Genomic DNA, 12,575 nt, shown 5'->3' on the forward strand with positions numbered 1-12,575 from the left:
GAAAAGTGCAGATCAGTGCATATTATTAATGAGGACTGAAGTAAAGATGAGACGTATATAAGGATGGAAGCAGCGAAATTAGCAACATCAATTAATCTGTTGATATTTTCCCATTTACTGATTTGTTGTTTGGTTGATGAAACGTTTATGAAAGATGACAAATGTTTTGTCCAAAGATACTCAGTTTACTGTCACACAGAAGGAAATAAACCAGAGACTATTTACATTTAAGAAGCTGGAGTCAGAGAATTTAGAGTTTTGTTCCTTAAAAAAATGACTCAAACTGATGAATTATCTGTCAAAATAGCTGGAGATTAATAGTTGACAACTGATTGTAAATAGTAAATAAAAGAGGTGTAGTTGCTTATTATGAACGCAGAGAGGCAGCGTTGTCACATTTATCTCTACATTTTGCCTGATTAATAATTTAGAAATATCAGCTTTAAGAAGTTTTCTTACTCAATAATAAACTAATATATTGAGCTTTTAAATCTGAATAAACACCTCAATATAGTGAAACTTTCTAGTAAAATTAGAGAAATAAATGTAAAAGTACAAATATTTACTCATGTGCACGAGCAGGAGTCTGATCCTTGGGTTTGTCAGGTGGAAGTTCTGAGAGAAAAAAGCAATCAGTGTAATTATGTGTTTTATTAGTTTAAATTACTATTATTATAATGTGTTTAGAGCAGATGTTTTTAGTTTCTATAAGCAGCAGTAAAACTCAGTAGAGGTTCAGTCTCTTCTCCTTCCTCCTCCTCCTCCTCCTCCTCCTCCTTCTTCTTCTTCTCCTTCCTCCTTCTCCTCCTCTTCCTCCTTCTTCTTCTTCTTCTTCTTCTTCTTCTTCTCCTCCTCCTCCTTCTTGAATAACTGGAGTAAACCTGATTAATGAGCTGCAGCTCTTTAGTGTCTCAGTGACTCATTTCCCTATTTGAATATATAATAATTTGATATTCAGAATAATCATCATGCATTTATTCAGTTTTTTCCACAACATAAAGAAATAAAGAGACTCGTTCATGGCTGGACCTGCTACTCCGTCCTTCCATCAGCTGTTTTATTTTGCAGAGAATTTAGATTTAAAAGTTTTTTCTTTCCAGGATGAAGTTAGAATCACTCATTCTGTGTTCAGACTCTGTCCACCCAGCAAGTGTTGCATTCTGCAGATATTCCACAATATACTGAGTAACTTCAGGGAATAAGAAGTTTATTCTTTGTAGCAGAAGTTTCAGGAGGACACTCATTCTGTCAGACTGTAGGAATATAATGTCCAGATGATGTTCTACCATCCAGTGTTTCATTTATTAGACAACAGCAGAACAGAGTGTCTACAAAGGAACACAACATTTAGTCATCTGGAACTGAACCATATAGTTTAGAACTCTATGATCAAAACAAGTTGTCAACATCGACAGATTATTTTAAACTTACAGTCATTTACACATCTATGTAGTAATCCTGACACACCACCAAACAAAGGGGGAACTATTGAGGAAGAAGGTTGAGTTCCCTGTCTGCCTTTAAAATATCCATACAGCGATATATCGTCGTTCTTCCTCGTGTCATATGAGTGTCGATGCGCTGGAGCCAAATATGGATATAATTAATAATAATATTAATATAATAATGCGCTGTAAACCCTGCCAGCTGCTATTTCCCAGCGTCACTACTTCATGCCTCCACACAGCGGCATTAATCACATGGACGAGGCGGAAATGAACCGGCTGAAGAAGAGTTTGTTCAGGTAAACAGCGGACAGCAAGAGACGTCCTGTCCGCGTTTAAGTCCAACATGTGGATCCATTGTGGCTTCAGCAACACCGAGGGAAGAAGCACAGCTCCCCAAAGACGATGCGATATGCAAGAAGTGCCTCGTAAAAGTAGAGAAGAAAGGCGACACCAGGAACCTGCAAAACTACCTGCAAAACTACCTACAAAACTACCTGCAGCGCCACCATCCTGAATCCTCCTACAGTCTGTGTATCTATCTTTCTATACAGACTGTATCTATCTTTCTATGCAGTCTATGGTTTCATTCAGCCTGCAGGCGTTTAAAGCAAAGCTGCATTTCCCAGCATTACTACGTCCATCTCTGGGTTCATCTGTAAGGACCTCCACCCGCACACTGTGGTCAACAATGAAGGGTTTCTAAAAACGCTACAATCTCTGGAGCCAAGGTATGAAATATCAAGCAGAAAATATTTCACTGCTGTTCTTAAGTTTACATAAAAGAAGTTCATAAACTGAAATGTTCCAGGTTCATAATACAGGTTGTCAGGCCGTAAAATCTATCCAGCAATACACAAAAACGAGCATAGAATGTGTAGAGGTTTACATGCACTAGGTGGTTATGCACTAAAGCACTTTTTTTTAAAATTTGCTTTTTATAAAGAAATGTGATGCCACATGTGGACATTATTCCTGAGTTGCAGTCAGTGTGTTTGTAAAAAGCCTATGGCAAGACTGAAGGCAGCCAAACCCAGTTCTGTGGTGAAGAGAAACAGAGGAAATGTTTGTCTGCAGCTAAATAAAGCAGGAAGACACTGAGCTGCTCAGGTGTTCCTGATAACACCTAGCAGCCACCTGGACAGCCAATAGGAACACAGCTTCCTGGAAGTCCAGAGGGCGGGGTTAGTCAAGGAAATTTAGTTTAAAGTTGAAGCAGAAAGTTAACAAAGAAAGTTGAAAACCACCTTCTGATACCTGAAATCTCTGAGTTTTCACACAAAGAACACCTGAACATGTCAAACTGGTTCCGTAGTAGAACCATCATTGTAAAAACGTCATATTATGGTGTGTTGCTCAAAAAACATTAGGACCCAGCTGTCTAGGGTCACTGAGGAGCAACACAAAAACAGGACAATTGTTGGTTTCCAGGGGGTTAGGAGGATATTTATTTGAAAGAGGAAGTTTACAATAACACAACATGTGAGCAGAAAAATCACAAAGTCTGTCTTTAGTTCAGCTGAAAATATTAGTTGTCAGAGACAGAAGCATCTGAAGGCCTCTTCAAAGGAAAACACAGTTGATGAAGGTGTTCTGGAGCAAGACCAGAAAGACCACGGCCAAGAAATTTTGGACGACATACTAAACGATGACATTTTTGTCATATTTTGGACGACATACTTTTTCATGGCCTACTTCACATTATTTCATCATATGGCACATTTTTACAACATGTTGAAAAATCATATTTTTTTTCGACATAGTATAGTAAGGCGTTTTTTTGCGCCAAAATTCATGATGATTATTTTTCAAAGAAAACCTTTCTGGAGTGTTTTTCATGGCCTCCTTTACATTATTTCATCATATGGCACGTTTTTACAACATGTTGAAAAAATCGCATTTTTTTTCGAGGCGTTTTTTTGCGCCAAAATTCATGATTTTTTTTTTTCAAAGAAAACCTTTCCATAGTGTTTTTCACGGCCTCCTTTACATTATTTCATAATATGGCACGTTTTTACATGTTGAAAAATCATATTTTTTTTCGACATAGTATAGTAAGGCGTTTTTTTTGCGCCAAAATTCATAATGATTTTTTTTTCAAAGAAAACCTTTCTGGAGTGTTTTTCACGGACTCCTTTACATTATTTCATTATATGGCACGTTTTTACAACATGTTGAAAAATCATATTTTTTTTCGACATAGTATAGTAAGGCGTTTTTCTGCGCCAAAATTCATGATGATTTTTTTTTTTCAAAGAAAACCTTTCTGGAGTGTTTTTCACAGCCTCCTTTACATTATTTCATCATATGGCACGTTTTTACAACATGTTTGAAAAATCACATTTTTTTTCGACATAGTATAGTAAGGCGTTTTTTTTGCGCCAAAATTCATGATGATTTTTTTTTCAAAGAAAACCGTTCTGGAGTGTTTTTCATGGCCTACTTTACATCATTTCATCATATGGCACGTTTTTACAACATGTTTGAAAAATCACATTTTTTTTCGACATAGTATAGTAAGGCGTTTTTTTTTTGCGCCAAAATTCATGATGATTTTTTTTTTCAAAGAAAACCTTTCTGGAGTGTTTTTCACGCCCCCCCTTTACATTATTTCATCATATGGCACGTTTTTACAACATGTTTGAAAAATCACATATTTTTTTCGACATAGTATAGTAAGGCGTTTTTTGTTGCGCCAAAATTCATGGTGATTTTTTTTTCAAAGAAAACCTTTCTGGAGTGTTTTTCACGCCCCCCTTTACATTATTTCATCATATGGCACGTTTTTACAACATGTTTGAAAAATCACATTTTTTTTTCGACATAGTATAGTAAGGCGTTTTTTTTGCGCCAAAATTCATGATGATTTTTTTTTCAAAGAAAACCTTTCTGGAGTGTTTTTCACGCCCCCCTTTACATTATTTCATCATATGGCACGTTTTTACAACATGTTTGAAAAATCACATATTTTTTTCGACATAGTATAGTAAGGCGTTTTTTTGGCGCCAAAATTCATGATGATTTTTTTTTCAAAGAAAACCTTTCTGGAGTGTTTTTCATGGCCTCTTTTGCATTATTTCATCATATGGCACGTTTTTACAACATGTTTGAAAAATCACATTTTTTTTCGACATAGTATAGTAAAGCGTTTTTTGCGCCAAAATTCATGATTTTTTTTTTTCAAAGAAAACCTTTCTGGAGTGTTTTTCATGGCCTCTTTTGCATTATTTCATCATATGGCACGTTTTTACCACGTTTGAAAAATCGCATTTTTTTTCGACATAGTATAGTAAGGCGTTTTTTTGCGCCAAAATTCATGATTTTTTTTTTTTTCAGAGAAAACCTTTCCATAGTGTTTTTCATGGCCTCCTTTACATTATTTCATCATATGGCACATTTTTACAACATGTTTGAAAAATCACATTTCTTTTTCGACATAGTATAGTAAGGCGTTTTTTTTGCGCCAAAATTCATGATGATTTTTTTTTCAAAGAAATCCTTTCTGGAGTGTTTTTCACGGACTCCTTTACATTATTTCATCATATGGCACGTTTTTACAACATGCTTGAAAAATCACATTTTTTTTCGACATAGTATAGTAAGGCGTTTTTTTTGCGCCAAAATTCATGATGATTTTTTTTCAAAGAAAACCTTTCTGGAGTGTTTTTCATGGCCTCCTTTACATCATTTCATCATATGGCACGTTTTTACAACATGCTTGAAAAATCACATTTTTTTTCGACATAGTATAGTAAGGCGTTTTTTTGCGCCAAAATTCATGATGATTTTTTTTCAAAGAAAACCTTTCTGGAGTGTTTTTCACGCCCCGCTTTACATTATTTCATCATATGGCACGTTTTTACAACATGTTTGAAAAATCATATTTTTTTTCGACATAGTATAGTAAGGCGTTTTTTTGCGGCAAAATTCATGATGATTTTTTTTTTCAAAGAAAACCTTTCTGGAGTGTTTTTCATGGCCTCCTTTACATTATTTCATCATATGGCACGTTTTTACAACATGTTTGAAAAATCACATTTTTTTTCGACATAGTATAGTAAGGCGTTTTTTGTTGCGCCAAAATTCATGATGATTTTTTTTCAAAGAAAACCTTTCTGGAGTGTTTTTCACGCCCCGCTTTACATTATTTCATCATATGGCACGTTTTTACAACATGTTTGAAAAATCATATTGTTTTTCGACATAGTATAGTAAGGCGCTTTTTTTGCGGCAAAATTCATGATGATTTTTTTTTTCAAAGAAAACCTTTCTGGAGTGTTTTTCATGGCCTCCTTTACATTATTTCATCATATGGCACGTTTTTACAACATGTTTGAAAAATCACATTTTTTTTCGACATAGTATAGTAAGGCGTTTTTTTGCGCCAAAATTCATGATGATTTTTTTTTTCAAAGAAAACCTTTCTGGAGTGTTTTTCATGGCCTCCTTTACATTATTTCATCATATGGCGCGTTTTTACAACATGTTGAAAAATCATATTTTTTTTCGACATAGTATAGTAAAGCGTTTTTTTGCGCCAAAATTCATGATGTTTTTTTTTTTCAAAGAAAACCTTTCTGGAGTGTTTTTCACGCCTTCCTTTACATTATTTCATCATATGGCACGTTTTTACAACATGTTTGAAAAATACCATTTTTTTTCGACATAGTATAGTAAGGCGTTTTTTGTTGCGCCAAAATTCATGGTGATTTTTTTTTTCAAAGAAAACCTTTCTGGAGTGTTTTTCACGCCCCCCTTTACATTATTTCATCATATGGCACGTTTTTACAACATGTTTGAAAAATCACATTTTTTTTCGACATAGTATAGTAAGGCGTTTTTTTGCGCCAAAATTCATGATGATTTTTTTTTCAAAGAAAACCTTTCTGGAGTGTTTTTCATGGCCTCTTTTGCATTATTTCATCATATGGCACGTTTTTACAACATGTTTGAAAAATCACATTTTTTTTCGACATAGTATAGTAAGGCGTTTTTTTGCGCCAAAATTCATGATTTTTTTTTTTCAAAGAAAACCTTTCTGGAGTGTTTTTCATGGCCTCCTTTGCATTATTTCATCATATGGCACGTTTTTACAACATGTTTGAAAAATCACATTTTTTTTCGACATAGTATAGTAAGGCGTTTTTTTGCGCCAAAATTCGTGATTTTTTTTTTTTCAGAGAAAACCTTTCCATAGTGTTTTTTATGGCCTCCTTTACATTATTTCATCATATGGCACGTTTTTACAAGATGTTGAAAAAATCGCATTTTTTTTCGACATAGTATAGTAAGGCGTTTTTTTGCGCCAAAATTCATGATGATTTTTTTTTCAAAGAAAACCTTTCTGGAGTGTTTTTCACGGACTCCTTTACATTATTTCATTATATGGCACGTTTTTACAACATGTTGAAAAATCATATTTTTTTTCGACATAGTATAGTAAGGCGTTTTTTTGCGCCAAAATTCATGATGATTTTTTATTCAAAGAAAACCTTTCTGGAGTGTTTTTCATGCCCCCCTTTACATTATTTCTTCATGTGGCACGTTTTTACAACATGTTTGAAAAATCGCATTTTTTTTCGACATAGTATAGTAAGGCGTTTTTTTGCGCCAAAATTCATGATGATTTTTTTTTCAAAGAAAACTTTTCTGGAGTGTTTTTCACGGACTCCTTTACATTATTTCATTATATGGCACGTTTTTACAACATATTGAAAAATCATATTTTTTTTCGACATAGTATAGTAAGGCGTTTTTTTGCGCCAAAATTCATGATGATTTTTTATTCAAAGAAAACCTTTCTGGAGTGTTTTTCATGCCCCCCTTTACATTATTTCTTCATGTGGCACGTTTTTACAACATGTTTGAAAAATCACATTTTTTTTCAACATAGTATAGTAAGGCGTTTTTTTGCGCCAAAATTCATGATGATTTTTTTTTTCAAAGAAAACCTTTCTGGAGTGTTTTTCATGGCCTCCTTTACATTATTTCATCATATGGCACGTTTTTACAACATGTTGAAAAATCATATTTTTTTTCGACATAGTATAGTAAGGCGTTTTTTTCCGGCAAAATTCATGATGATTTTTTTTTTCAAAGAAAACCTTTCTGGAGTGTTTTTCACGCCCCCCTTTACATTATTTCTTCATGTGGCACGTTTTTACAACATGTTTGAAAAATCACATTTTTTTTCGACATAGTATAGTAAGGCGTTTTTTTCCGGCAAAATTCATGATGATTTTTTTTTTCAAAGAAAACCTTTCTGGAGTGTTTTTCACGGACTCCTTTACATTATTTCATCATATGGCACGTTTTTACAACATGTTGAAAAATCATATTTTTTTTCGACATAGTATAGTAAGGCGTTTTTTTGCGCCAAAATTCATGATGATTTTTTTTTCAAAGAAATCCTTTCTGGAGTGTTTTTGACGGACTCCTTTACATTATTTCATCATATGGCACGTTTTTACAACATGTTTGAAAAATCAAATTTTTTTTCGACATAGTATAGTAAGGCGTTTTTTTGCGCCAAAATTCATGATTTTTTTTTTTTCAAAGAAAAACTTTCTGGAGTGTTTTTCACGCCCCCCTTTACATTATTTCATCATATGGCACGTTTTTACAACATGTTTGAAAAATCACATTTTTTTTTCGACATAGTATAGTAAGGCGTTTTTTTTGCGCCAAAATTCATGATGATTTTTTATTCAAAGAAAACCTTTCTGGAGTGTTTTTCATGGCCTCCTTTACATCATTTCATCATATGGCACGTTTTTACAACATGCTTGAAAAATCACATTTTTTTTCGACATAGTATAGTAAGGCGTTTTTTTTGCGCCAAAATTCATGATGATTTTTTTTCAAAGAAAACCTTTCTGGAGTGTTTTTCATGGCCTCCTTTACATCATTTCATCATATGGCACGTTTTTACAACATGTTTGAAAAATCACATTTTTTTTCGACATAGTATAGTAAGGCGTTTTTTTGCGCCAAAATTCATGATGATTTTTTTTTCAAAGAAAACCTTTCTGGAGTGTTTTTCACGCCCTCCTTTACATTATTTCATCATATGGCACGTTTTTACAACATGTTTGAAAAATCATATTTTTTTTCGACATAGTATAGTAAGGCATTTTTTTGCGGCAAAATTCATGATGATTTTTTTTTTCAAAGAAAACCTTTCTGGAGTGTTTTTCATGGCCTCCTTTACATTATTTCATCATATGGCACGTTTTTACAACATGTTTGAAAAATCACATTTTTTTTCGACATAGTATAGTAAGGCGTTTTTTGTTGCGCCAAAATTCATGATGATTTTTTTTCAAAGAAAACCTTTCTGGAGTGTTTTTCACGCCCCGCTTTACATTATTTCATCATATGGCACGTTTTTACAACATGTTTGAAAAATCATATTTTTTTTCGACATAGTATAGTAAGGCGCTTTTTTTGCGGCAAAATTCATGATGATTTTTTTTTTCAAAGAAAACCTTTCTGGAGTGTTTTTCATGGCCTCCTTTACATTATTTCATCATATGGCACGTTTTTACAACATGTTTGAAAAATCACATTTTTTTTCGACATAGTATAGTAAGGCGTTTTTTGTTGCGCCAAAATTCATGATGATTTTTTTTTTCAAAGAAAACCTTTCTGGAGTGTTTTTCATGGCCTCCTTTACATTATTTCATCATATGGCACGTTTTTACAAGATGTTGAAAAAATCGCATTTTTTTTCGACATAGTATAGTAAGGCGTTTTTTTGCGCCAAAATTCATGATGATTTTTTATTCAAAGAAAACCTTTCTGGAGTGTTTTTCACGCCCCCCTTTACATTATTTCTTCATATGGCACGTTTTTACAACATGTTTGAAAAATCACATTTTTTTTCGACATAGTATAGTAAGGCGTTTTTTTCCGGCAAAATTCATGATGATTTTTTTTTAAAGAAAACCTTTCTGGAGTGTTTTTCACGGACTCCTTTACATTATTTCATCATATGGCACGTTTTTACAACATGTTGAAAAATCACATTTTTTTTCCACATAGTATAGTAAGGCGTTTTTTTGCGGCAAAATTCATGATGATTTTTTTTTTAAAGAAAACCTTTCTGGAGTGTTTTTCACGGACTCCTTTACATTATTTCATCATATGGCACGTTTTTACAACATGTTGAAAAATCACATTTTTTTTCCACATAGTATAGTAAGGCGTTTTTTTGCGGCAAAATTCATGATGATTTTTTTTTCAAAGAAAACCTTTCTTGAGTGTTTTTCACGCCCCCCTTTACATTATTTCATCTTATGGCACCTTTTTACAACATGTTTGAAAAATACCATTTTTTTGTCGACATTATCATGTCGTTCTAAAAATGTCATAGGTTAGCCTTTAGTCCACAAAACGTTTTGTCCCAGTTGTCTGAAGTAGGTGAGGAGCAACACAAAAACAGTCCAAATGCTGGTTTGCAGAGGGTTAGATGAGAATTTATTTGAAAGAGTAAGTTTACAACAACAGAACATGTGAGGGGGTTAAAAGCAAATGGGTGTTAGTAAAATCAAAATAAATAAACAGAACTAAAAGTGAACTTCACGTTGACATTGATGGACATTCCAACCAGGAATAAAGTAAAAGATAATCAATATGAAAAAACCTCTTCCTGTTCACCTCTTAAAACCCAAAAACACACCGCAGTAGCAGCCTAAACTAAAACTACTAATGTGTTCCCTGTTTTCCTTTGTGAACAATTCAAAGGTCCCTCTCTATCTCCCCACACATCCACCAGCCACTGGAACACATCTCCAAAGTTCTGCTGGACCAGCTCAGCTTCACCTCAGAAGAAGTGGCGCCACCTGCCAGATGAAGGAGCCTTTTGAGAGGCAGCTGGCATCGTGATTGGACTGTACTTTGGTCTGTTCCAATCCAGCTTCAGCTCCAGAGACGGCAGGCGGGACGAGTCAACGGAGGCCTGGTGGACGAAGGCATGAAGCTGAGTACAATCCAGAAAACAACAGTGGAGGAGGAAACAAACGTAGTAGTATAGTATAAAATATACATAGTATATTGTATAAATAACAAGTCAAAGCAAAGAGACATACACTGTAGAATTGTAGTAATTGTGGGCTGACTGATTTTCTGATTATTGGTATTTTTTACCGGTAATAAATACATTTACTTTGGCTCTGAACCTTTATCTACCTGTGGTCGCTCTGTCTTCTGGAGTGATTTGATTGGTTATACGTCACAAAAAGTCTCCTTTACCTTAACATCTGTAAAACATGAATAAACAACACGGTAACAACAAAGTTTTCTGTTAAAGTTCTTCTAAGTTTAACAACAAGATTTTAAATACTTTCATTTACTGCAAATGAATATCTACTCCAAATGTCTCACTAATAATCATTATCAGCCTTAAAAACCCACAGAACACCCCTCTATACTGGACCACACTTAGTACAGTCCGGTTCCCCCTTCTATAAATCTGCTTGGAATCTTCCACTTCCTGTTTGTCAAAGTGGCCTTCTACCTGGACAGGTTTTGTTGGAGCTCATGCAACAAACATTTTGGGTAACTGCACTTTAATATGGATGGATGACACTGAATTAGAGTCTGTTTTAATGAGACTGAGTTAAGATGTGTAGCTCTGTCATTAAATAGGAAATTATTTCTCAGAATTCACAGAGAAAAGTCTGAAATGTTTGCTAGGTTAGCATCCCACATGTTCTTTGGCTCAGCTAAAGCTAACTCTCTCCAACTTCTGGATCTCTTGAGTTGCTTGTTGTTAAAATATCTTGCTAAAGGTGCTGAAGCTCAGAAAGTCTGAGATGTTTGTTCAGAATAAGCTCATTCTCAAGTCTGATCTGAACTGTCCTCTTTTGTTTGAACTTTCCCTAAACTTAGGAGTTAATGACAGAGCAGCACATCCAGACTCAGTCTCATTTATGTAGAGATTAAACTTCAGTGTCATTCATTGATGTTAAAGTGCAGTTTTTCAAATGTTTGTTGCACATGCTCCCGACTGAACCAGTCCAGGTGGAAGACGATGTGAAGAGAAAGCTCCAGAGGATGAATATCACACATTTACGTTGGAAATAAATGTCCTTTAATTAAACATTGTCATGCAAAAGTTGGATTTCCCTTTAATGATGTTCAAATCTTTGTTGAGTGTTTTGTTGATGTTGGTTTCTAAATGTTTTCTGACACTCGGCCCCAAAGATTAAAACCTTTTACGGCTCACAAGCTGCAACAATTCACACATTATCAACTATGTTTCTGACTAAACTAAGATAAAAAGTAAAAAACTGCCTTATTCCTGCATCATGAATGTAAATCTTTTTGGTTTTTATGACAGTAAACTGAATATATTTGGGTTTGACATTTTATAAACCAAAACAAATGAATTACTGGAGAAAACAATCAACAGATTAATGGACAAAGAAAATGTGTTTTCCAACATATATGGCTGAATTACTCCAACATTACAAGATACATACAATTTTAATTCTATTTTATTTATATAATGCCAATTACAGGTCAAATTGTCTGAAGACGCTTTATTTTTATATTTTTTTGTCATATTTAAAATATGACAAAGTAAGAAATTTAAAGCTCTTGACTAATCCAATTTATTATTTGGTTTTTAAGAGACTAATGGACAATTAAAATAACTTTCTCCACTAAAACTAATAAACATGAGGTCAAATAGAAGGAAGAGTTTTAAATACTGCAGTCCCACGACGACAAGAATAAAGTTTGTCAACAAAAAGTAAATCTGCTGGTGGATTCCATGAAAGTCCTAATAAATGATAATAAAATGTGATACTAAAGGTTTGTGGTACTAAAAATGTCAAAGATATCAAGTTGAACATCTGGATGGAGGTTGATAAAAGTTGACCTCCCTTCATTTCTCTGGAGCGACTCCATGGATTTTATGGATGGTGGTTAAAGACCTGCTCTTCAAGTCATCTTCCTTCTAGTCGCTGTAAAAAGTCAGTCCATCCTGGCCGACTTCAACACCTCTTCATGACAACTTGTTCTGCCTCTGACCTGGTGGAAACTCCAGAAACTCGGGAAAACCTGTGGAGACTCGAAGAACTCGTGGAGACTCGAGGAACTCGTGGAGACTCGAAAAACTCGTCG

General features: G+C 34.2%; 1 long non-coding RNA gene across 1 annotated transcript; it reads left to right on the forward strand.

The window, feature by feature from the left end:
* The first annotated feature begins 1,530 nt into the window (after positions 1-1,530).
* LOC129347936 (uncharacterized) lies at positions 1,531-10,696 on the forward strand. The gene is made up of 2 exons (XR_008600286.1): positions 1,531-2,176; positions 10,191-10,696. It is a non-coding gene; the product is annotated as an uncharacterized LOC129347936 (long non-coding RNA).
* Positions 10,697-12,575: the final 1,879 nt, after the last annotated feature.

The sequence above is a fragment of the Amphiprion ocellaris genome, chromosome 21, assembly GCF_022539595.1.
Source record: "Amphiprion ocellaris isolate individual 3 ecotype Okinawa chromosome 21, ASM2253959v1, whole genome shotgun sequence".
Classification (NCBI taxonomy): Eukaryota; Metazoa; Chordata; class Actinopteri; family Pomacentridae; genus Amphiprion; species Amphiprion ocellaris.